At 46.1% G+C, this 26,299-nt stretch overlaps 1 protein-coding gene across 1 annotated transcript in view; it reads right to left on the bottom strand.

Annotated features, from left to right (window-relative positions):
• Positions 1–26,299, bottom strand: part of LOC147710107 (zinc-binding protein A33-like) — a 441,227-nt gene that overhangs the window by 404,674 nt on the left and 10,254 nt on the right. The window contains exon 2 of the mRNA XM_086920807.1: positions 17,174–17,253. The gene's annotated coding sequence lies outside the window, so the exon portion shown is untranslated. The remainder of the gene's footprint in view (positions 1–17,173; positions 17,254–26,299) is intronic.

Genomic DNA, 26,299 nt, shown 5'->3' with positions numbered 1-26,299 from the left:
ATTATCCTCTGTATCAAAGACCTCATCAACAACCTCGGCCAATCTTATAACCTTCGACGGACTCCCAGCACAGAAAAGGCTATGTACTTTTCAACCTAAGATTTACACCAAATATTTCTTCCTAAAAGACCCAGGTACAGCTATTTACTCTAGGACAGAGAATATTTGAGGCCTCCAAACTCCGCTCCTTCAAGGCAAACCTCTCTGTAGTCACACGATGATGGACCAGAAGGATCTTCCCCAACCATCTAACACCTTCTTTCCATCCAGGAACGAGGCCGCCACGGATATACACATACCATCACCACTCGACCTAAGAAAAACCACAGCTCCAATCACTCTTGCAGACCATGATCTCGCCACCTTTAACCCCTCGGAAATGGAATCCGACAGTAAAACTTGCTTGAGAGATTGGAGCCCATCAATGAATCCCGAACTGCTTGAACCGGCAACCCATCAACATTTGCTCAAGCAGAGTGAGACCCACAGCAGAAAGTCCAGTCCACAACACCTTGGAAGCAAAAATGCATCAACGGTAATCGAGGCCATGATACATAGCGAGGAGGCAAGTGATGATGAGCCCAATCTCCAACCAGTCAGCAGCTCTCCAATCGCAGTGAAGGTTACCCAAGATGTAACCATAACTTTTCCAATGGACGCCAAGGGTGAAGGACGCAAGCCCCCTTTCTCCCGCCAGGCGGGTACTCCTTTGACTCTGTCTAAAACATCCCACCTGAATTTGAGCAGCACTAGTGAACAAATTACTCCAAATACCCGGCCAGAAGTACCAACGGCATCTCAACGCCGCACCTTATTGCCGTTCAATGATTCCCAACCCATAAACAACTCCATCAACGACGACATGTCCCCAATAGCAGCCCAGGAGTGGGAGGAATTAATTGCCACATACAACCTCAACTCTCCCAAAGGGAAACCGCCTACTGCCACCTCGCAAAAAATAGAAGGGCCCAATAGCTTAGGCAAACCAGCTCTTGAAACTCCATGGATAACAATCTTAAATCCCCTACAATACTCGGCCTCCGCTCTGGACTTCCAGACACAAAAAATGGACCTACATCTTTCTGTCCTACAATCTAGGGCTGACTCCATTGCCGGAATTGATTGGAAAATCTCTGAATTGAACGGCCTCATAGGCGAGGCCAAGATGCTGTTTTTGCAGACCACTCATCCCCTTCAAAATTGGCGCAGCATGACTCTCTTTTAGATAAGCTCTCATCTCTCCCATCGATGTTAGGGGATTTGATAAGTGACTTAAAATCAACAGCCCTCCGAACCTTTAAGCCACAAACCCCTGACCCAATTCCAGCACCTCCATCAATGCCAACATGGCCAGTGATCAAGCTGTCTGGCGACCTGAACCCTGTTACCATTTTATCCTCAACTAAAACATTATCCCTCGGTCCACTTGAATCAGAGTCAACATCTACCACTCCGCTCACAGCGGAACTCCCTTTGCACTGTAATGCCAAGTCTAGGCGAAAGAACAAAAGGAAAGGTAGGAACCGGACACTAACAGGTGCAACACATAACATAGAAGAGCATTTGATATCCTCTCCCTCAGCGGCTGCTGATACTGGGAGTTTGACAACCAATGACCAGCCTTTCCCTCCGCACAAGGTTGCATGCAGCACCCCTCCAGTGTCTCCATCACAGAGTGCAAAATCAGTCCACAAACTTATAAAGAAATTGACACCTAAAAAATACAAACAGATACCGTTACAATTCAAAGCAATACAACTTGACCATAACACTGTTACCATAAAATCCAAACCAGTCGACGAGGGTTTAACAACAGGCTACGTGGATACCCTCACGGCAACCACCACAGTGACCCCTCAACAGTCGAAATCAAAATCTACCAATACATCGGGGCACTCGAGGTCAAACAATCTCCAAAGTGGGCTTTCCCCTGCCCCTGACACAACATCCCCAATTTTCTTCCCTGAACGAGGGTGACCTGAGAACAAGAGTCCGGCTATAGTCTCACCAACATTGAAGAATCCAGGCACCCCAACCTCAATCCTTTTCATTCCTGAATATAGATCCAGAGGCAGGGCCGATATGCTGAACAGGGGCAACATTTTAAAACTCATGCACTCACTAACAAACCTCATAAATATCAGTAACACTGACCTTCTACAAGTAGGGTTTCAGTCCAACACTGTCCCCCAAGGCCCAGACATAACAAAGACAATCTGGAACACCGCGGAGATGGCGCACAAAATAATGAAAGAAGAAGCAGCGTTCCAGCAATGGGGGATTGCTCTGAAGCTCGAAAAGCAACCACGCTACCCTACTCCTCTACTACCCCTTAATCGGCCACAGTCTCAAAAAAAGACTAGCTCAATGCTAAAGGGAGCCAGGAGCAGTTCACCCGGGATTCGTACTGGAAACACAAAAAGCCCCCGACCTGGCCAAAATAATAACCAAGGCTGTCAACTTTTGTATACAACCAACCCCAATTGGAAGTCAATCCAGTGCACAGTCTTGTGATTTAAATAACGGTGATGGATCAAGCCCTGATCTTTGGACTGGGTAAGAGTGGTCTGCTTAATTCAGACACTCTGTTCATCACCACCCCCTTTTCTGAATTTGAGTTAAATAACTGTGATGGATCAAGCCCTGATTTTTGGACTGGGTAAGAGTGGTCTGCTTAATTCAGACACTCTGTTCATCACCACCCCCTTTTCTGAACCACTACGACTACAGACAACTGACAAAAAAAAAAAACTCCCTCCAATTCCTCAGTGAGACGCAGGGACATAAGAATTTGTTCCTTTACAATGACTAGCCACATTTGACCTCCTACTTCTACAAGAAATCTGGGAGGACAAGGCATTTGACCTCCAGGGGTTCACGTCTTGTTTTATCCCGGCAAACAAAAACTCAATCTTTGGACGCAGTTCAGGAGGGCTGAGGGTCCTCGCCTCTATATCAACAATAGGCAAAATTGAGGCAATGGATTTTTGTATATCCACACCAAGTGTCATCCAGGTTGTAAAGCTCTCACTTGGGCTAAAAATGCAGCCCCAGGAGACAATCATAATTAACACATATATTCACCCCAAACAGAAACATAAGGCGATAGAAGAGCTAGCGAAAGTCCTACGAAAAATAAGGGAAACAAGAGTGTCTGAATTATTCATCCTGGCTGGTGACTTCAATACGCTCCTCATCAGCAAAGACCAAGACAGCGATCTTATTCAAGAACTGAACAGAGTGTGGGGCGTGCCGCCACAGGGTGATTTAAAAAATAACAATCGGACGAAGCCCTCAAAAAACTCCTATATCATCTAGAACAACTCAATCTAAGGGCCTTAAACGGCCGCTACATTGAAGACGATCCCCCAGTAGCCACCTTCCATACTAACTCACAATCTTCGCACCTCGACTACATGTTCGTATCTCTGAATATGTTTTGCTGGATTTCTTCATTTAAAGTAGAAGTGAGTGACCACAGTGATCACTTGCCTTTAGTGGCTGAAATAAGATCCAACTCGACACTGGAAATTGAGCTCCTTACTGGCCCAGACACAGATGTCACTTCAAACTTAAATCGACTACGGTGCAACCCCGCCAATATCGATTACATCAGCCTCACTGCGAAAACTCTCTTTTCTCAAGTCTCTGAGTCTTCAACCAAGCTGTCGGACGTCTGGCAAAACTTCACCGACGCCATGATGCCGAGAATGAGATGCACGGTGCCTATAAACTCTGGCCAAGCAAAGGGGTTTTCAGTTTGGAAATCTCTAACCCCAAACATGAAAACACAAAAACGAATAATAAACCAAACCCTGGAGGAGGAGCTACGCGGGCATCCAAGATGGTCGCGTGAGCAGAGAGCTCCTGAGACCCGTGCCGCCCTTCTTGATTTATCCTGTAGTTATCCTGGTCACTTCGACGGGCTTTTGAAGTGCTACTCTCACTGATACCATCGATCCTTTTTTGGCCGAGATCGGACCTTGGGGACCATTTTTACATCGTCTCCAACTTTCTGGCCTCACCCCCGACGAGACTGGGGTCTCTGCTGCCGAGTATGGCCGAGCTGTAATGCAACAACAACGGCTGCCTGGCATCTGCTCCACCGGTGGTGTGCCACTTTCACTTTCGGTTTCCAGCCCTCTCGTCTCTGACTCCTTGGGACCTGCTACTTCAACCTGGTCTGCTGCTCTCACTGTGACCGCTTTCTCTCTCGGTGCCGGCTAGATGGCCCGTGACATTTTCTTGTGAAACTAGACTTTTGGGGTTCAAGACCCGTCACCACTCAGCGGCACTCGGGTGTCCCTGGCCGGTGCTGAATACAACATGGCGACAAAACCCGATGCGGAGAAGCGCAGGAAGACCAATACTCGCGGGGGGTCGATCCAGTCCAACATGATCGAGCGTTATACCCAACCGAGAGGTTCCCCCGGCGCCGCCAGTCGTGGCTTGGAGGACCCGAAGACAGACATGTCGTCTTCCTCAGACGTGTCCCTTCAAGACCTGTTGGCCGCCATTGCAGGCCTCAAGGCCGATATGAGTCAACAATACGAGGCCATCGTGTCCCAGATAGACACGGTGGCGGTGGACGTTACTCTTATTTGTGCCGATTTGGCCAAGACGAACGAGAGGGTCAAGGCATTGGACTTAAAGGCATCGAGTTTGGTGGCGGACATGGCGGAGGCACAGTCTGAATTAGGGAATTTGCGTTCCTCGCACGACCTTTTGCTCAAACGCATGGAGGACTACGATAATAGGGCCCGGCGGAACAACATACGCTTGGTCGGAGTGCCGGAAGACAATGGTGCTGCCTCGATCGATCTACTGGTCGAGGAACCCATTGTCGCTAAACTCGCTCCCGCAGGTCTCAGCAAGTTTTTTGTGGTCGAGCGTGCCTATCGCTTCCCAGGTGGTCAGGTGAAGCCGGGGGGCCCCCCGAGGCCTATCATTGCTAGACTGTTTCACTTTCGGGACAGAGATGCCATCCTTCAGGCCACTCGTAAACACGGCCCGTTGAAGTACGATAATAACTCTGTCTCGATTTATCCTGATTTCACTCCCCAAATGCAACGGCAACGTTCTGGTTTCCTTGGAGTGATGCGTCGCCTGAGGGATTTGGAACTGAAATACGCAATGCTGTTTCCTGCTCGCCTGCGGATTGAATACAGAGAACGTGCCTATTTTTTCGATCAGCCTGATCGTGCTAGTGACTGGTTGGACTCGTTGCCAAAAGATGACACCGAGAGCGGAGGCCCCGGCGGCGCGGAAGGTGGTGCGACGGCCCAGGTTTAACTTGGGGCCCCAGAGGTCCGGCTTGAGACTGTGAACTTTGCGGAGTAACCTATATTGTATGCTTTATGATTGTGCCCGTGGTGGTGCGGGTACGGGTGGTTTCTCCCTTCCTCCTCGGGAGTTCTTTGTGTAGATCAAATGGGGCGACAGGCACACTTCAGTTTGGGGTGGCTTTTTAGTCAGCAGGGGTGCAGGGTGGGGGGCGTTGTAACGGGTTCTTGGTTGGGGGGTGGTTGGTGGGGACTTGGTTGTGTTGTGTGTTTCTTGTTGTCTCTCTTTTTTCATGGTATATTACTGATTGCAAGCATTCTGGATCTGTGGTTATGGAGGGGGGTTGGGTTGGGTCGTTCTTCCTGGGATGGGGGGGGGGGTGAGATGCAGGTTCTTTCTTGGAACGTCAATGGTTTGGGTGACAGGATTAAACGTGGCATTGTGTTACAATTTATGAGACGTCATGCCCCTGATGTTGTGTTCCTTCAAGAAACCCACTTGATTGGTAATGCCTGTAAAGCTCTTGACCGTCGGGGCAACCGATTGGCCGCCCACGCTGGTTTCACCTCCGGCTCCCGGGGAGTGGGTATAATGGTTAAATCCTCCCTGGCCCTTGAGATTGATGATGTTGTCCTAGATGATCGGGGACGTTATGCTGCTATCTCGGGGAGATGGGAAGGGAAGCCAATTGTGTTAGTGGTTGTTTATATCCCCTGGGGCTGCAGGCCACCACGTATGCCGATCTTGGCAAGACTCTTCTTGGTCTCCCCGATGGTTTGCTGATCATGGGTGGAGGCTTTAACTCTGTGATGTCTGGCGAATGGGATCGACTGCCCCCTAGAGTTCTGCCGCAGTCCCAGATGTGGCTCAATGATATGACTGAAACTTTTGGTCTGGTGGATGTTTGGCGTTCGCTGCACCCCTCCCAGACGCAGTATACCTTCCACTCTGGTGCGCATTGCAGCCTCTCTCGGATAGACTACTTCTTTATGCTGGCTTCTACCCTATCCGTAGTACGGGAAGTTCGTCATCTCCCCCGGGGTATCTCGGACCATTCCCCCTTGCTGATTAAGGTCTCTGTGGGTGGTCTTTCTGGTAACAGAGTTCCCCCTGGTCCCCCCTGGCACTTTCAGAACCCCCGGCTCCGCTCAGATGTGGTGAAGGCTATCGATTGCTATTTCGATGAAAATGTGGGTTCGGTGACCTCCCCCACGGTTCTCTGGGAGGCCTTTAAAACGGTCATTCGGGGATCCGCACTGTCACTTATTGCTGCTGAACGGAGGGCTAAGAGGGAGGCCGTGCTGGCCCTGGAGACTGAAATTACAGCACTTGAAAGTGAGCTGGGTGGGGATGACACGCCTGCGCTTTTACACACTCTAGAGTTGAAACAGGCGGATTACAAGGCTTGTGTGACCGATACTGCTAAGTTGATGCGAGCGAATCAGTTGGGCCGGCTGTATGATGTGGGTGACAAGGCTAGCAAACTCCTTGTGTGGCTGGATAAGGCCGAAAGAGCGAATCGTGTTGTACCCGTCATTGTTCGGGAGTCTGGTGAATGTGTGTCTGACCCCGGTGAGATTGTTGACTGTTTTGTTGATCATTTCCGGAATGTTTACACCCCGGTGAGTGATCGTGAAGAGGCTGATTCCCGTTTACTGTTGCGTGTTATAGCTCTTCCTTGTGTCTCGGAGGAGGAGGGTCTGGCTCTGGAGGCTTCCTTTACGGTGGATGAGATTGCCCTTGCTATCAGATCCTTGCACTCGGGTAAGGCGATGGGGCCCAGTGGTTTACCTATCGAGGTCTACAAACTTCGACCAGACAAGATGGCCGCGTTTCTAGACGCGTTCGAGGCCGGAGTCCTTCCGTTTGAACAGCGCCTAGCCACTATAGTGGTCATTTATAAGGATGGCAAACCTCGTGATCGCTGTACCTCCTACCGCCCCATTTCCCTGCTAAATGCGGAACCTAAAATCCTTGCCAAGGTTCTGGCCAATCGGTTGTTGACGGTGATCTGTGACATGATTCATCCGGATCAATCCGGCTTCATACCACATAGGAACACGGCCCTTAATCTGCGTAGGTTTCATGGTGTTCTCGCGAGAGCTGCAACTCTCACGGAACCTGCGGTGGTGGCCTCCCTGGACGGTACGATGGCCTTCGACACCATTGAATGGCCTTATCTTTGGGCGGCCCTCTCCAAGTTCGGCTTTGGCCCTAACTTTATTGCGTGGGTCAGGCTTCTTTATGAACAACCGCTGGCCCAGGTCGTGGTGAATGGCAGAAGTTCTGACCCCTTCCCATTGGGACGCGGCACCCGTCAGGGATGTCCGCTTTCCCCGCTTCTGTTTGCGCTGGCGCTTGAACCCCTTGTGGCATGGCTCCGGTGGGAACCCTTGATTAAAGGGATCCGGTGGGTGCCAGACCTGGAAGATCGCATCTCACTGTATGCCGACGACATCCTCCTTTATTTTACTTCCCCTCAAAAGTCCTTGAACGTGCTCTTCGACGTTCTTACATCCTTTGGTAAGAATTCCGGATTGGTCATCAATTGGACCAAATCCTGTGTTTATGTCATAGCCGGGGTTCTGCCGCCGTTGCCCCGTAGGTTTCCAATTCTAGTAGCGGATGACGGTTTTAAGTATTTGGGGATCTATGTCTCCACGGTTTCTGCGGTGCGTTATGAACGGAATCTTTATGCTCCGCTCCGTCGTCTTAAACAGGATGTGAGGCGATGGTGTGAATTGTCCTTGTCTCCGCTGGGCCGAGCGGCGCTCTTTAAGATGATGTCGCTCCCTCGATTTCTCTATGCGTTGCAGAATTTCTTCGACCCGGTCCCTGCTCGCTACTTCCGCGAGATCGAAAGTCTACAGCGGCAATTGATCTGGGACGGACGTGCCCGTATCGCGCTGTCTAAGCTCACCCTTCCCTGGTACGACGGCGGTATTGCTTTGCCAGATATCAAACGATACTACTGGGCCTCGCACCTGAGCGCCATTAACCACGTAACGTATTCATCGGAACCCGCTCCTGCCTTTGCCCTGGACAAATTTTTACTGCCCGGTGGCAACTTCTATAGGGCTTTGTACTCAAAGTCACCAATCCGTCTCCTTACGGGTCCTACGAAGTGTGCGGTGCGGGCCTGGAGGGATGCAACTGTGGCTACGGGCTGGTTGTGGCAAGCTGACGCGTATGACCCCACTGTACGACTCTGATCGATTGGGCAACCTTTGGCAGACGAAAGGGTTTGACAGGTGGGACATGATTGGGATCAGTAAGGTGGAGGATCTTTGGGCCAGGGGCACTGTGAAGTCCTTTGAAGCCCTAAAACTGGAATATCAGCTTGATGATAGGGAGTATTTTCAGTATATGCAGGTTCGACATGCCTTGTCCTCAGCCTTTCCCCCCGGGACTGATATTCCACAATCCTCCCCACTGGAGGATCGTATCCTAGACGGACACGTCCCCGATAGTACGATTTCCTTAATATATAAGAAGCTCATTAACAACAGGGTTGACCAGCTGGGGAAACTTCGTGCTTCCTGGACGGCGGACGGGCTTGAATTAGACGATGAGGATTGGCAGTAGGCTGTTTCTTCCCCTAAGGAAGTGGCTATTCCGGCCCGACTCCGTTTTGTTCAACTAAAGATCCTCCACCGTGTGTATGTAACTGGTATGGTGCGAATGGGGCTTGCGACGGATGGACGGTGTAGGCGTGGGTGTGGCATGGATGGTACTTTTCTTCATATCCTATGGGAATGTCCGGTTGTCTCGGCCTTCTGGTCCAGGGTGCCTGATGTGATGGGACGTGTCACTGGGGTCCCCCTCCTTCCTGAGGCACGGCGCTGCTTGCTCAATGTGTGGGAGCCTACGGACTGTACTGCTACACAGACGTTCTGGGTCACTCTGGGCAACATGGTTGCCAAGAGGGACATAGCTCAGCTCTGGGGCTCCGCCAGGCCACCACGGCTCAGTGCCTGGAAAGACAACATGGACTGGTGCATGTTTCGAGAAAAGATGGTGTACGAGGCACGGGTTCGCCCTAGAAAATGGTCCAGGGTTTGGGCACAGTGGAATTCGTACCGTGGTGATATTTGTTCCCCTCCACTCGATTATGATGTTCCTATCCCCTCCTCCCCATGATTGGCGTTCCGTTTTTGTTTCCTATATTACCTGTATCATTTCTTCCTCCATGGTCACCCCCCCTCGTCAGATTTATTCCTTCCTATATGTACTCCTTCCCTTTCCCCCCCTTCTTATGACCCTTGCCAGTATAATGCCATGTGTTTGTGTTTGTTGTTTTCCTTCGACAAAATCATAAAATTAAACCTTTGATATCCTTTAAGTACTATTTTATGCTCCACACTATATTGTGTGCTCGGTGATCGTCTCAAAAGTGTACTGTCCTGCTTTATTCTTTCAATATGTGTCATAGCGGCCGGCCCTGAGGGGTTGTAGGCAGACGCTGTGTAACGTGCATTTTATAAATAAAGATTTAAAAAAAAAAAAAAATTCAAAAAATAAATAAATAAATAAACCAAACCCTGAGACTCATGAGGAAGGACCAGGCAAACTACAGCTTGCAAACAATCCTGCGGGAAGCGAAAAAAACAGCTCAAACGTATAAAATGGGAAAGCCAAAAGCAAAGAAATGATGATCTTTGGGCTAAGCTTGTCCACGAGGGGAAGCAAAAAAACAGCTCCAGGTTCTGGGAAATGGTAAAAAGATTACAGAACCCCGACCACTTAGGGCTAAACTCTCACATATCGGAGGAAGTATGGTCAAAATATCTACTATCACACTTCAATGAAGATGTCACCACTTGTGACATGACAATAATGCCTCCTGATATAAAAACCTTAAAGCCTGGCAGCAAGGAACAACTCAATCATCATGTGGTCGTAAGCGCACAAGAAATATGGGAGTGTGAAGGAATAATGCCAACGAAATTTGACTATCCCAATAAGGAAGAAAGACCTACAAAAGACGCCGAGCAAGGGTCAAATAAAACTACCCCAGCAGACATCAGATGGCAAATAAAAAAAGGGAGACCCAATGGAGCGCCAGGGCCGAATGGAATACCGTCTATGCTGTACAAATCAGATCCAGACTTCTGGAGTGCATCTCTGGCACCAATATTTAACAACGCAAATTTAACTCAGACACTTCCTGACTCATGGCATGGGTCTGTCATAAATCCGATCTACAAACATGGGAAGAAGAGTCACCCAAATAGTTACCGACTTATTGCCTTGCTCGACGTAGAAGCAAAATACTTTGCAGGTCTTATTCCATCATCCCCCTTAACCAGACGGGCTTCTGTAAAGGCAAAGGGACCACAACTAACAGCATGGCTCTGTCCTTTCTGATGGGTGCAGCAAAAACAACTAAGTCACCCTTGTTCCTTACATTCATCGACTACACTGCCGCCTTCGATCACGTGGACCGCAACAAACTTTGGAAGAAATTATACAGCTGGGGTATTCCGAAGCACCTCTTAGACATCCTAATACTGCTCCATTCCAACACTTGGATCAAAATTAAGCTTGGGGCAGGTACACACCTTTCAAGACCAATTAGGACGACAAAAGGATTAAAACAGGGCTGCCTGCTAGCGCCGATCTTATTTAATCTTTTGTTAGTGGATCTGCATGCAGAACTTGAAAAATGCCGCAATCATGCTCCTAAGCTTGGATGCATTACCCTCTCAAATTTGCTATACGTGGACGATCTGGTGCTGATCAGTCGTACCCAAATATGTCTTCAACATCTCCTGAATGCAACTTACGCCTTTTCAGCAAAGAACGCCGTCTAAAAAAATCTTAACAAGTCTAAGGCCATGACTGTCAATTACAGTACAAAAAGGACTCCTTGTTGGTACCTGAATGGCGAGAAACTTGACAGGGTAGCCTCATATAAATATCTGGGTGTCCTTTTGGACTCAAACAACAACTCTAGGCCTCAACTTCACTCCATCCGAGGGAAAGCTGTAATGACTTATCAAGCACTAAAATCGTTAAAGGCAAAACTCCCTGACCTTACTCTTAAACCATTCCTCGAAATCCTGCGTGTAAAACTACAGCCAACGCTCACGTATGGGAGTGAATCACTCCACGGGAGGGACGCCGTACTGCTGGACACAGTCATAGCTAACTCTTATAGGGCCATTTTTAACCTTCCCTCATACGTTTCCCCCGCCTAGATTCGCTTGGAATTCGGCATTGTCAAGCAAACTTTAGAAAGGCGGAGTGCCTTCGTAGCAAGCTGGCGTAAGATCCGTAACGCAGATGCCAACTCCCTAAATGCCAACGTATGGGAAGAGTTACTACGGCACTGCTCCTCGCTACCTAGAGCCTACCTCTTTGAATCAATTGAAGTCCTAGGTTTGTCCACTACATGGGAAACGTCTATAGATCTCCAGTCCTTCCAAAAACTGGCAAAAAAATTGGCACGCATCATTTCAGTGATCGAAGATAAGAAAGACCTAGCAAACAGAGCGCACGGATGGGCAACCTTGGGGGATTACGGCAAAATACAGCCACAACCATATCTCAATATTGGGATGAAAATTCAAGTCAAAGAAAAATTCCTAAGACTACGCCTCGGCGTAATCCCGATACTGCCGCACCTGCCACCTTGGGAGAGAACACCGGCCTCGCAACAGTGTCGCTTGTGCAAATCTGGCAAAGAGGATATTGTTCACGTGATCTGTATATGCCCTAAACTGAGGGACTAGAGGTGCAACTCATTGCTTCCATCCTTCAAGTCATATGCAGTTCGGACCTGCCGGCAGGCAGTTAGACTATGCTTCAACTCTAGTGACACAAAATTCAACTGCCAGGTCGTGAAGTTCTTTGACTTAACAAGAAAAAGACTCGATACCAATTGAAGCCCTTTTATTAGTACCCGAGGACAACCTTGATCTGACCATTGTGAACTTTGATCTTTTTAATCTTAACTACTTACCTTACCTCTGTCTGCAGTACCTGTTTTTGCACAATGAGTCTTCTCAAGAAAACCTTTCGGTGGCTTCCTTTGAGTTCCTGGATGACACTCACCCAGGCATTAACCATCAGCCACCTGGATTATTGCAATGCCCTAATTCTCGCTTTTAATACATCCTTTCTATCAGAATTGTAGGTTGTCCAAAAAGACCGCCGCCCGTATGGTAAACAACCTGCCTTCAAGGACACTGGCAGCCCGATGCTCAGAGCCATACATTGGCTCCCCATTCGAAACAGAGCACTGTCCACACTGCTCTGCCTGACCCACAAATCTTTGTCAGGCTGTGACCCAAAGTACCTTTAGGACATATACACTCTGCATCTCACAAACAGGAATTTAAGATCTAGTTCTCAATTTCTTCTATGTCCCAGGCATATTCACTGAGCTATAATGTGTGCCCAAGCCTTTTGCTATCTTGGCCCTCACCAGTGGAACAAGCTCCCCTGTGCATCAGTGCATGCACTAGCCTGTTGTAACGCTGCCTCCACTGCATCTAGCTGCTAGTCACAAGCTCCCAGATATCCCTTTGGGGAAGAGTCATGCGCTTTATCAAGACCTTAATAACATAACATTCCATTCTCAGGCTCCTCCTATACTGCTGCACCTGCACATCCTCTCTTCAGCTGCACCTGCTGTGTCTCTGTTTCCACTGCACCTGCATCCCTTGTTCTGCTGCATCTCCATCATTGCCCCTCACCATCTCAGCTCCTGAATCCCTCATCCTGCTGCACCTCTTGACATGCGACTGCAGTGGCGCTGTACGCCATTCTCCCAAGGCAATGGTGAACCTGTCAACCATGCGCTGTGTGACTCACTCACACATCCATCTAAGCATTGACTCAGCTGCACATTCACCCACTCACATATTCACACAACCACAAGCACAAACTCACCAACCAAAAGACTTTCTTTAAAAAGGCCAGACGTATTATCTTTGCCAATGATTTTTATGTCTTTCTCCATGATCCTCTTGCAGAAACAGGGACTCCTGTCATGACTGTGTATAGTACTTTGCTGCTGCATACATACTTACCTTTGTCTAGACTCACACTCTGATTCTGTCTCTGCCTTCCATCATATATGGTGCTCATGGTCTTTCTGCTAGGTTCACACGATCATCACACCCTGACGTACACAGCCAGCTCCCATCTCAGAACCACCCCCCTGTCTACGGTCATGTACATTGCTTCACTGCCTTTCTGCTAGGGTCACACATATACCACAGACTTACATGCACAGCCACCTGCCTTCCCAGAACCCACCTACCTTCTTTCAAATATGTATGGTGCACTTCTGCCTTTGGGCTAGGGTCTTTAAAACTCAGTATGCTTACATGCAACAAACCCATCACCAAAGAAGAGGCCAAGGACTGAATGGGAATTGACCACTGGTTTAATCACCCTGGGTACAGAGGAGTTAAAGATCACTTGGTGGTGAAGTCAGAATACGTCTGTTTGTTGACTTCTCTTTCCGTCAGTAAATTTGTCTAGCTACTGAAGCCTGCATGTGTGATTTGTGATTGCCATTGTGTGTTGTTGATCCGTGTGTCTCTATAGGGTTCTCTCTTTGAGCATTAAAGTGTTTGTCTGCATCAGTCAGTGACTGCATGTCTGGTAGTGCCTGGGTTCCATGTGTCCTGATATAGGTGCGCTGTATATCGATATGCATGCTGCTATCTTCATATGGGTGTACATGTGTGTGATCTATGCCAATATATGCATGCACAGGACAAATGTCGGAGCAGTTGGCTTTGTCGATGCTTGTTAGAAAAGGCACTATAGGTCGCGGTAATGGTTGCCAGGTCCGTTGTCTCCTGTCTGCCTGTATCCTTCCAGAATGTAACTACCAGTTGTTAGGTCTCGCCTAAGGCAGCGCATGCGCTGCCCTGGCGAGTCATTTATTAACCGGGTTAAAAAGTGCTACCAGCAGGCTGGCTTTTGCCGGCCTGCTGTCATGCGCACAAGCGCGCGCGACATGCACAGATATGCCTCTCCTTCTTTCGCGCGCACCACTTGTGTTTCTTTTAAGCGGTCGCGCACACACGACTCCCGGGCTATCTTCCTCTCATCGGCAATGCTTATTGATACTGTTCTTGCGACGCACGGGCCATTTCCGGTAAGTACAGCTCTAAATATGCTGAGTGGGTTAGATCTATCTAAACCCAGTTACTTGTGTGTTCCCTCAGTCTCATGGCTATGGAAGAGTGCACGTCTTTGCATACTGTGCAGTAGTTACAGTCAGTTTGTTGATTGGGGATTTGATCTGCAATAGACATGGCGAGTGCTAACAATGTAATTATCAGTTGTATCCCTTCCCCACCCCTGCTTTCTCCCTACTGCTCTCCGGCAAATAGGTATTTATTGTGCAGCTTAAGTTTTTATTGCTGCAAAATGTTCTCAATAAGTTGAGCATGTACCGCAGAGGTATGTATTACTTATGCATGGTCTTCTCTGTCTCCCTCCCCCTTCTGATGTCCTTTGAAGTTGGCTCCATTTTGAAGCGGGAAATGATGGCTGCAATTTAAACCAATTGTCTATTCCTTGCTTTGTACGCTGTTTGCGTGTGTGGTTAGATAACATAAGTGTTGTGTTTTCACTTTTTCGAACTGCTACCAGCTAAATCTAGTTCTCTGTGCTTACTGCTTTAAGTAATTGGACCACCATTGATCGAATTAACGAAGAATAGCTACACACAAATGAAAATGGTGATCGATTACTTACAGAAAACAAGTAAATTGCCTCAAAAAACAGTTTACGTCATGAAGAATTACGAGAAAACCAAGTCACCAACATATCAAGCCTTAAAAAATGTTTATATTGCATAATGTAAGGGTGTGGTACCTGATTCTCTTGTATTTTCAGGCCACCAGTTTTCCATTCAACACGCTCTTAAACTACAGAAGCTTTAACTGGTTATATAGGGCACAAGTTAACATTTCTGTACTATTTAATCAGTGGAGTACATTATGAATATTAGAGCAAACATTGGCGTGTGAGATCTATTGGAGCTCTGGTTAACGTGGCATACTGCTCTTAGTGGATAGTCTTTTACACCGTTTACCCCCAGATGTTGATGCATACTGCTGTTGGTTTGGTAAATGGCATTTTTGTTGTTATTTGATCTGAGTTTCTCTCATCTGGCAGAGCCATCTACTTTGGCTTAATTGTGCTATGTTGTTTTGGGAATTATTTACTATATAAGTGAAATTATAGTTTGCTACAAAAAGTGCCCGTACTTTTTAAGACTGTCCCACTGCAGTATAGGTGTTACTAGTGTACCACATGGTTCCAACACAAAATACCCCTATGCATGTTCGTTTCAAACTATTCGGGACAACGTTTTTCAGTGAAAGCATAATGTAACCAAGACACATACTTGCCCTTATTAGAAGTGAGGCAAGGGGGTATGAAGACCCGCAGAAACGATATTTAGGAGTTTATGAACACAGCAGAAAAGAAATGGAATTTTTAAACATTTTATATTTTTTTGTTGAGTTGTGTAATCTCCAGTTTTGGTGTTTAGCAGAGTTTAATAGATTTTTGTGATGCTGCGGGGACTGTATTCCAGTGCAAAATATAATAGTAGTTTCAAATAAGAAACTGCATACAGATTTGACTTCCAATTCCAGTGCATATTGTAGATGACCTCTACCTGCATACCAGCTGTGGCAGAGGTCATGACTAGGTCCTTCCTGCTAACCATCACACATTATTCCTGCATGCTAAAAGGCCCAATTAACAGACTGTTCTTTTTCTTCAAAGAAGACATTATCAGTGCAGGGGGCTTGGAATGACAGGAAGGATGCACTCATTAACTCCTAGTTATGGTAATTTTATGCTTCAAGTCTTACCATTTGTGATTGCTAAGCGCTTATAGTGGTGACTTTAATAATCTTTTTTATCACTTAAAAGAGGAGCAGCTTGGGATTGAAATGTCAGTAGTTTACCTTCGCAAACATGGAGGCTGCTTTCTATAGGGTAGATAAAGCATTTCATACATTTTAGTATAAACCAATGATATGAAAACTCTGAAACCGTCACTTATATGTACATTACCAACTCCGTGGTGCCTCTGTAGATACAGAGGATCACTACCCCGCAGTGCACCCGCCTTCATAAGCACTTATTGATAATGCTGAAACTATAGTTGTGTGTAAACACAAGTTATTTTGTTCTGTTTTGCACTAGAACGCCAATGTCAAAAGTACAAGAAAATATTACTTTTTTAAAGATCTTTGGTTTTCACTTTAGTTGTGATGGAAAATCAATGAGTGGCAGTTTGTTAAGGTGTATGGGTGAAATATTTCTTTTCTTGCTGCAGTACGCGTGCTCCATAGTGTACACCGCTGTGCAAAAGATCACAGCTGCATAAAACAAAGTTGTTTTTAAATGAAAGCCTTAGAATAGGTGACATGCTCTTCAAGCACAAGAAAAGAAATGAGAAACTAAGGCCCTAGTTCATTAGGGCTTAATATATATCCTCTCAAGTCATTTTAAATTAAAACAAGCATTGGCATAGCCAATAGGTCTCGCCTTTCGGACCATATAAGTGTTTAGCCATGCAACAGTTGGTGTTGTTGCACCAAGGATATTGTACTGCATAACTAAATACTTATACGGTCCCAAAAGCGAGACCTATTGGCTATGCCAATGCTTGTTTTTGTTTTAAACTTTGTTGCAGTGCCCGAGGTGAAGTGCTTTGCAGCCACAGCATGTCATGAGCTTGTCAGGCTGCAGTTGGCTCTAAGACTCGTTTAGCAAAAGAAATGAGCGTGGCCTGGGAGGAACAAAAGTGCTTTGTACTATTTTCACAACCGGTTTAAATATGCGCCATGAGATGCTTAAAACATGTAGGGCTTGAACTGAATGTTGATAAATGGTCACTCACCTGCCTGAAGACAATAACCTCTCTGGGCTCAGGGACCAGGTGCAGCAAAGAAACTTCTGACAAGTGTGGCCAGGCTGCAGCTTTGGAATAAAAGGCAACAGCTGGGATCAAAGTCTGAATACTGGCCTTGAGGGTGATTTCTACATATGGAAATGTAAACAGTGCAGTTTAGAGAAAACAGAGTTAAATACACAGAAGGGCCGGGGCAGCCCCTGGAGTTCATGCCAGCTTGATGACAGCGTGTGTCACTCACAGGGAGGAATGGCTGTGCCCTCTGTGCCCTTGATGTGCTGAGGGCCTTCAGCTGCTGACCCTTCTCCAACAGTTCACCGGGATTGGGGCACATGTATGTACATGTCCATGCAGCCTTCTTTCGGCCCTCACGCCCCCCACTGATTAAAAAGTGGTGAGATAGTTGCACTCTCTTTTTAAAAAGTGAGGTAAAATGAGGCCACTGTGGCGGGCGCATCATAATGTGCACAGCGGGGCCGACGCACCCCTTTCGGGCGACTCGCATACTGTTAAGGTGGTAGATGGACATCGTAATAGTGCCTTAAGGGTTTCATTATGATGGCGGGCGGACGTAATGGTACAAGGGACCGACCGCCAGAGTTGCAGCTGTCCTGCATGGCAATTTGGATGCCACCGCCACCCTGGCGATGGCATCCCGCACATATTCAATTCGGCGGGTGGTGCTGTTAGCAGCACCCGCCACAATGCAATATGTGCATGTTGTGTATTGGCATGTACAATGTGACAGGAACCGTGTAGTGCCTACCTCCTTGTGTATGCCAATGTTGAGGAGTACCGTGGGTACCCCACAGGTGCAGCCCCTCACCCCTCCGGGGGCCCACAACAGGCCCCCAAAGTTAATTTCGCAGGCCATTCCATGGCGGAGTCTCTACCATGGAAAGGTCCTAAAAATGGCACATCCTAATATAGATGGCGGTGCCTGCAATACACCGCCACCATGTTGAGGGCCTTTTCTGCCTGGCCAGGAATCCAACTAGCGGAAAAGCGGCTCACGGTCTTTCCGTCTGCCGCAGTGCCCCTCTCCATGCTAATATGGCGGGGCCGAAGATGGGTCATTTGGCGGGTGGATCGCCACCGCCGGGCTGGCGGTGGTGATCCTCCTGCTATGCTAATAGGCCCCTAAGCTCTTTAACCATCCTGTTGTTAGCCATGACCATAGCCAGAACCAATCATCAGAATGAGTCATTTTCTGTGCTCCACAGAATATTTGAAGTGCATGCTTAATTTGGGCCACATCCCTTGCTATGTTTTCACTATTATTTAAAAAATAACAACAAGAGGAATTCAATAAAACACACAGTCCTACTTAATGTAGTGTTAGGAGGTCAAGTGCAATTCTATGTTAAATAGTCATGGCAACCACTGAATTTATTTCCATCTGGAACTGGTGAAGTGCATCTCTTGCTGCATTGAATGCTAAAGCTGGCTCAGCAGACACGTTAACATGGGCAATTCTAAATCATATACCCCATATCCAGGAATGAATGTACGCATTACCTCATAGAATAGGCCTTGTCTAGCCTCCAGAATAGGCGCATGTATATCTATTTAAAATCTATGAGCGAAACACCTGAAATATAATGGGTCATGGACTGCAATGTGCGACACAACTAAAATGTTTGGTGTAAGATACGAAATACGGCACATGTCTTTCCAGTGCGGGGGAAGTACCTTGAATGCTTTGGTGCCACAAATAAACTGCATAACGCCCTGTAACTGTGTGTCCAATGTGAGATATTTACTGAGAGGAAGGCATACCCTTTCAGGGAAAAGTGTTTTGAAATTGATCACACCTTTTGTAACCACTCCATGATGAATATATAAGCGTAACATTTGCCCACCGTGCCATGTGTAAGCAGCGAGCTGACCATGAGGGATATTCTAATATTTTAGAAATCAGATTTGGTGCCCTAGCATAATCATTCTTTTGCTCAATTAATGGATCATATAGAATACCATTAGGTGTTATTAATAGTGTCTCTCCATCTTCAGTGATGTTCCAGTAATGTGTAGTTCACTTGTTTCCCTTGTACCTTAGCTGTCCAGTTCCTACTTACTAACTGTCTGTCCCTTATGTTCCAATTACCTGTGCTATCATCAAATTCTAATATGTTAGTTCACTTGCAAATGTTTAAATGTCCTAAGTATGATGCTTTATACATTCAGGAAATGCATTTTCCTTGGCATTGTTTTCCACCATAGGTGACGCTTGGCATTGGGCTTGAATATTTGGCAGACATACCACTGAGCCCCACTCTTGTTTCTTTTCTTGTGTCCTTGTCCATTGTACTGTCTATGTGGTGCCCCTGATAGTACATTCCCTCTGGCTCCTCCTCTCTTTGTTCTTGCTGCAACATCATTTTTTTGTCATTTTTAGTGGTGCCCTTCCTTATCCCAAAAATACTGGGGCATATTTACAAGGGCTTTATCTCCGCTTTTTTGGCTTAAAACTATCACCCTATTCACAAGAGGGTGCTAACATGCATAATCGCATGTTAGCACCCTTTTTCCCAACGCCTCCCTTTCCATCTCTAATAAGATGCAAAGTGGGCGTCACTCGGCGTACCCCGGATGGACAACCTTGCAAATATCGCTGATGTTCACATTGCAATATTTACAAGGCTGCCCCAGTATTTTAGCACACGTTAGTCTTTGGAGAAAAAGGCTGTTTTCTCCAAAAACTAACATCTGCTAAAATGCAGACTTACCTATCCCCAACATTGGGGTGAATTATGCTGATACGACCCTGTGGCTATCTCTGTAATTTTTATCACCTTGGAGAAACGCGTTGTTGATAACGCGCTACCAGGGCGATAAATTCCAGAGATAGCCTGCGATAATAAAATTATTGGTAAGCACATCCAGCGATAACTATCTATGGCCGTTGATAATATGCCCCAATATCTGTTTCCATGGTTATGAGAAGTGTGCACAACTCTTGATATTCTTTAGTGGACCAATCAGGGTGGCGCAGTTTACAACTATGGGCAACCAAAGCTAACAATGCATTCATAAGAGTTTGAGTAACTAATATTTTATACGCCTCTGTTGTGTGTGATACCCCTGCACTGTTATCCCATACTTCATTGTACCTTAAGATGTAATCAGGCACTGACTCACCCTTCTTCTGCAATGTGGCGTGACCTGAGAAAAATCACCAAGTTTAACTGCTAGGCCATTATTTGTGTCTCTGATAGGCTCTAACCAATTTATCAATCTATATTCTGTGACATTCATATTATTAGTCAGTATTGTCCAATCTCTTTCCTGTGGAATACAGCATCTCTGACAGTTTATTGGCCTAGCCACTTTCCTTTTTTCTCCATTACCACAAGTATATACGGATTTCCGGTCCAGGGCTATCAATCCATCTTAGACAATCCCTGACAATCTGCTATACTGCTACCTAATCATAGGACTAAATAATACACACAAAAAAGTAAATAGGGAAAAAACATAGAAAAGAAAAAACAAAAAAAGAGAAATAAGAAAAGAATACTTGTAAAAATTCCTCTTAAGGAGGTGTATTCTTACACCAATTATCCCATAAGTTCCAACATTTTGTTTTTTTTGTGTTATATGTTGCCCTGTCTAATTTTGCAGTTCTATAGAATTGAGCCATTTGCATGCTATAGGTGAAACGGGAAACATCCTTAACAACGATAATTGTATAACGACTTACCTGAACAACGAAGCCGGAACCACGATTTTCTTAAACCACGACTTTCATTAAGCACGACTTCCCTGAACCACTAGTCTCTCCACTACACTCCTCAGAATTAAGGGAACATTAGGTGGGTGTGGGGGGCGGTCTCCCCCCCCCAAAAAATGAGAAAAAAAATAAAAGCTAATGGTATGCGTAGTAAAACAACAAAAAAGTAGATTTAGATCTGCTTATTTTTTACGAGTGGTTCACTCAAGAAGAATTGTAATTACAATAGTGCCATCTACTGGCAAAACACAAGATGTAAAATTTCGTGGTTTAGGAAAGTCGTGTTAAAAAAAGGTAGTGGTTGAGAAAATCTTGTGGTTAGGCTTTCGAGGTTAAGGAAGCCGTGGTTTAGGAAGTCGTTGTTTAGACATACAACCAGGTGAAACGAATAAAATCCATTTAATGCACAGTTCTCTACGCGCCAGCAAAATTAACAAAAAAATAATGGTTTTATATTGTTTAGTTATATTAATTATATGGTCTTCATCTGGAATTACTCCGAAAATGACCAGCGCTAGACTCATTTTAATTTCATGCCCCACAATACTGGAAATCGTTGCACTACTTTTTCCCAGAAGAATTGGATGGAAGGACACCGCCAAAACATATGTGCTTCATCTGCATTTGTTTTGCCGCACTTTAGGCACTTCTCCATGTATTAGAGCCATTGCGGAGTCTAATATGCCTTGTGGATAATAAATATGTGATTTTTCCTTAGAAGTGCAGACTTAACACTGTGCCGTAAAAAAGATAGAGATACTTGCCATAGAATGTCCAAATCGTAGTTGGGCAGCTCCTTCCTCCAAGTTGCTTTAAACCAAGGTTGTGAATCTTCATGAGACTGTATCGACATCCAGTTTCATGTTGAAATTTCATTTCGACCCGGTGGAGACAAAACTAATTTTGAAAAATAGTTTCCCTTTATGCATTTTCTCAACGCTTTGGCCCAGTTTAGCAACTGGTAATATTTGAATTTGGAGACAGAACCTTCTGTAATGTCCTGTATTTTCTGCCAAGAAATTAGTTCCGAGCCCTCTAACAATTGGCCCCGTCTGTCAATTCCTTTTTCTTTAATTGGAACCGCAAGAGAGTCTTGTAAACAAACTGGTGTTCCAGGCAATTTGCAGATTGGGGCATAGTTGCTGTAATAAGGAATTTGCAATATCCCCCATGTTTGTAACCATACCTTACATGCTGCCTGAAGAATTTTCAGTCTCACCTTTTTTTAAGGTTTCGTGTCTCCAAATTTAAAAAGAAAAAAGCTGGATCAATCGGGAGGGCCGAAATTAAGAGCTAAAAAAAATGGTAAGAGGTCAGCAGTGTGTCTTAAAAGCTGACTGAAATGTGTTATATGGAAGGCTCTCTGGTATTGAAAGAGGTCTTGACTGGCTACTCCACCACTTTCCTTTTTTTACTTGAACTTCCGCCAAGCTATTTTAGGTCTTTTCTTGCCCCAAAGAAAACTAGAAAAAAAGCTTTGCACTTTCTTTATTCAGTCCTTCTTAAACTCTAATGGAATAGAGTCAAATAAAAAGTTTCTTGACCACCTTGATCCCTAAATACCTTATGCTATGTCGGACTAGGTCACACCTGTAATTTGTGTTCCATTTCATAATCTCTGTCTTGGCTGGATTGACAGCATATCCAGATATTTCCCCAAAACTCTCTAACGTTTCCCAAATGGCTACTATTGAGTCCTAAAAATGGCCGGCAAATATCATCAAGTCATTTGCATAAAGGCCAATTTTCTTAGCCCACCCGTTACAGGAGAATAGTATGATATTCTTACATGTTCCTACTTTAATGGCGAGTGGCTCTATATACAAACTAAACAATAAGGGGAAAAATTGGGCACCCCTGCCTGGTGCCCCTACCTATTGTAACCTGCTTAGATAAAATGCCATTCACTAAGACTCGGGCTGATGGATGTTTATAGAGAGTCTTAATTGCAGAAATGAAATTGTGACCTAGGTTAAAACATTGGATCACCGCTTGAAAGAAGGGCCAACTAACCCTATCAAACGCTTTTGCTGCGCCGCATGTCATCACCGTTAGGGGGCTGGCACTTTCCATTGCTAAGTCAATTGCGCCTACCAACTCATCGTTTAAGTCATGTAAATGCCTACCCTTTATAAAACCCTTCTGATCATTGTGAATCAAGAGGCCGACCTTTTAATAATGATACAATTTATAATCAATGTTGAGAAGGGAGATCGGCTTATATGATTCACATAACCTTGGATCTTTATTAGGTTTTAATAAGATGATTATTGTGGCTAGGTCCCAGGATGGAGGGAGTTCTTATTTTAAAATATATGCCGATTTAAAAAGATCAAGCAAAATGGGAGCCAATTCTTCTTTCAGATGGAAATAGATTTTGTTTGGGAGAGCATCAGGTCCTGCAGCCTTGCCTTTCTTTAGGCTTTTTATTGCGCTATGAATTTCTTCTATTGTGAAGGGGGCAGATAATACTTCTCTAAATTCATCACTGAGGAGAGAGAGATTAATATCTTGAAAAAAGGTTCCTATTCAATCCCTGTCCAGGTTTGTATCCTCTGTGTAGAGATCTTGGAAGAATTGGACAAAAGCCTGTTCAACCTCCCCATCTTCAGTGATTCTATTCTCAGTAGTTTGACATTTTACTTCTGTTGCAAAGTCATCCTGTGCCCTGGGCACCCCCCAACTTTTTGCTGACTGGAACTGGTGGTAACTGACTGACTGACCCTGGGCTCTGTTTAACCAGGCCCAGGGCCAGTGCCAAGCCAAAAGGAACACATTAGAACACAGTTAAGACAGGCAACCTACACTAGGGTACACTTTTGTATGGTGGGGTACCCCTGTAGTTGGCGTGATCTACCACCTAAGCCCCTAGTATGTGATAGGGCAGGGGATTGAAAGTACCTAGAAGTCTCCAGTATCCTGGGGCATGGCAGTTTAGAGGCCAGCAGATTCTCTGCACCAGCATGTGTGCAGTGCTGAAGCCTGAGGTCAGTTTAAAAGCTGCACTGGTGGCCAGGACAGTTTTTTAAACCTTAAATTGTGCCCAAACTCGACTTTGGGGGTAGGGGCCCCTAAAAATTAAACACCTACCATGTTTTTTGCATATTAGGGACCCCCAGGGTCACCCCTAGGTATCCCAGGGGTGGGGGGTCAGTTATCTATAAGGAGCGCCCTTATAAAATCAGTTTTTAGAAGCCTGGGTAAAGTGAAATTTTACATTTCACTCCCCACATTGTCTTAAAGAGGTGCTCAAATTCGACTTTGATGCTGGAAGAATTGGGTAAGGGTGATCTGCAATATTTCTGCAGATTCAGACCCCTGAAGTCTCCCCTAGTTGCACAGGGGTGGGGGTCCGGTAGAAATTAGGGAAATACTTATAAAATATGGTTTTATAAGCCCTGGTGCTACAAAAGTGGCGCAAGTCATTTTCCCCATAGCAAACCCCATGGCCCATAGGTTAACATGGTAGTAAGTGATTGATTAATAAATATTGATAGGAGAAGAATAGCCGGACCATTCAAAGACTTCTCGAGGACCAGACAAGTCAACGCCGTCTCATCATCATGTTTCAACATCCTACGCATGCTCCGAAAGATCTTCCGATGGATCCCCACCGAAACCAGGAAGACGGTCACACAGGCACTCGTCACCAGCCGACTGGACTACGGAAACACCCTCTGCACCGGAACCACAGCCAAACTGCAGAAAAGCCTCCAACGCATCCAGAACGCCTCCGCACGAGTCATCCTGGACATCCCCCGACACAGCCACATCTCCGGACACCTGAGAAACCTGCACTGGCTCCCCGTCAGCAAGAGAATCACGTTCCGACTCCTCACCCACGCACACAAGGCCCTTCACGACCTGGGCCCCAGGTACCTCAACAACCGCCTGACCTTCTACACTCCCACCCGCCAGCTACGATCGACCAGCCACGCCCTCGCCGCCATTCCACGCATCCGAAGAGCCACCATGGGAGGAAGATCCTTCTCCTACCTGGCAGCCAAGACTTGGAACTCCCTCCCGATCCACCTCCGTCTTACCCAAGACCACCTCGCCTTCAGGAAGCAACTCAAGACCTGGCTCTTCGAGCAGTAGCGGACCCCTCTCCCCCAAGCGCCTTGAGACCCTCCGGGTGAGTAGCGCGCTATACAAATTTCCTGATTGATTGATTGATTGATTGATTGATTGATTGATTGATTGATTGACTTCCCAGAATGGTCGTATTAAATCCAACGATATTATATTGTTGAATTTCTCCTAAAGTGTACATACAATAAGTTATGAGACTTTCTTGTTTGTAAGTCCAAATTCAGCCTTTCAGTGGTCTGCCCTGATTGGTCAGAATTAAGTGGATTAGCCAGGCTGCTGGGAGGGCAGTGATCTGTTCTATAGGAATGCCAGGCCAGGAGGTGGCGTCGTAAACTACGCTCTTCAAAGGCAAGAGGGGAGGCCTGGGTTTTAGTCCACTTTGACAGTAGTGACCCAAAGTCAGGACTAGGCTTAAGAAAGGTATTTGAAGATGTTACTGGGATGGTCCATGGAAATGAGATATCCCAGGGGGTGTGTTAAGCCAGCTCTTACCTCCTTGCTGGAAAATCAGCCATTATGGATTTGGAAGGATGATGCACTCTGGGACAAAACTAATGCCACACTCCACCGGATGTGGTCATAACTAGGAGGAGTTGCCCTGCTCTCATTGGTCAGCAGTGACCTGGTGCTTGACCCAGAGAATTTTGAATAAGTATCTGAGAGGGGCAGAGTCCTCCAGATCTGCTGCTTGAAACTGAAAGAAGCAAGAAGTGCCCTGCTGAAGATTTTGCTGTGTGCAAGGAACTCTAAGGCATGACCTATGAAGACTGCACCCTCTGAAACTATAGCCCTGTGGATTACCTTGCTGCCAAAAGACTCAAGAGTGGAAACTCCCTGCAAGCTACAGGTTAACAGAGCTCACCTGAACAGCCCCACAAAGAATTCAAAGCCTGGAGTACCAGTGGATTTGTAAGGGTTTTGTTCAAGTGGATTGCGGAATTGAAGTTTCAACTTTCAAGGACCCTCTTGGAGATTCCAGAACCTTGGATTGTGTGTTGGATACTTTGGTACCTGCACGCAGAATGCCAGGAAGGTGTTCTAACTGGGCCCCGCTTGCTGAAGAAGGCGGCCCACTACAGTGGTGAGAATTCTTCTGAACAATTTATAAAGGTGTGTCCCTGTCAGAGAAAACGAAATGACTTGAAGGGGCACTGTTGGTTTCTAAGCACTAGAAAGTGACTAATCTTTAAAAATTCATATATCAGGTTCCCTACAGTGGATTATTTTCGTTTTGGTGTCATTTAAAAGATAACAATATTACCTATTTTTATAAATTGGTGTTGGATTTT

Source organism: Lissotriton vulgaris, chromosome 5 (genome assembly GCF_964263255.1).
Source record: "Lissotriton vulgaris chromosome 5, aLisVul1.2, whole genome shotgun sequence".
NCBI lineage: Eukaryota > Metazoa > Chordata > Amphibia > Caudata > Salamandridae > Lissotriton > Lissotriton vulgaris.
This window is presented reverse-complemented; position numbering and strand designations above follow the sequence as displayed.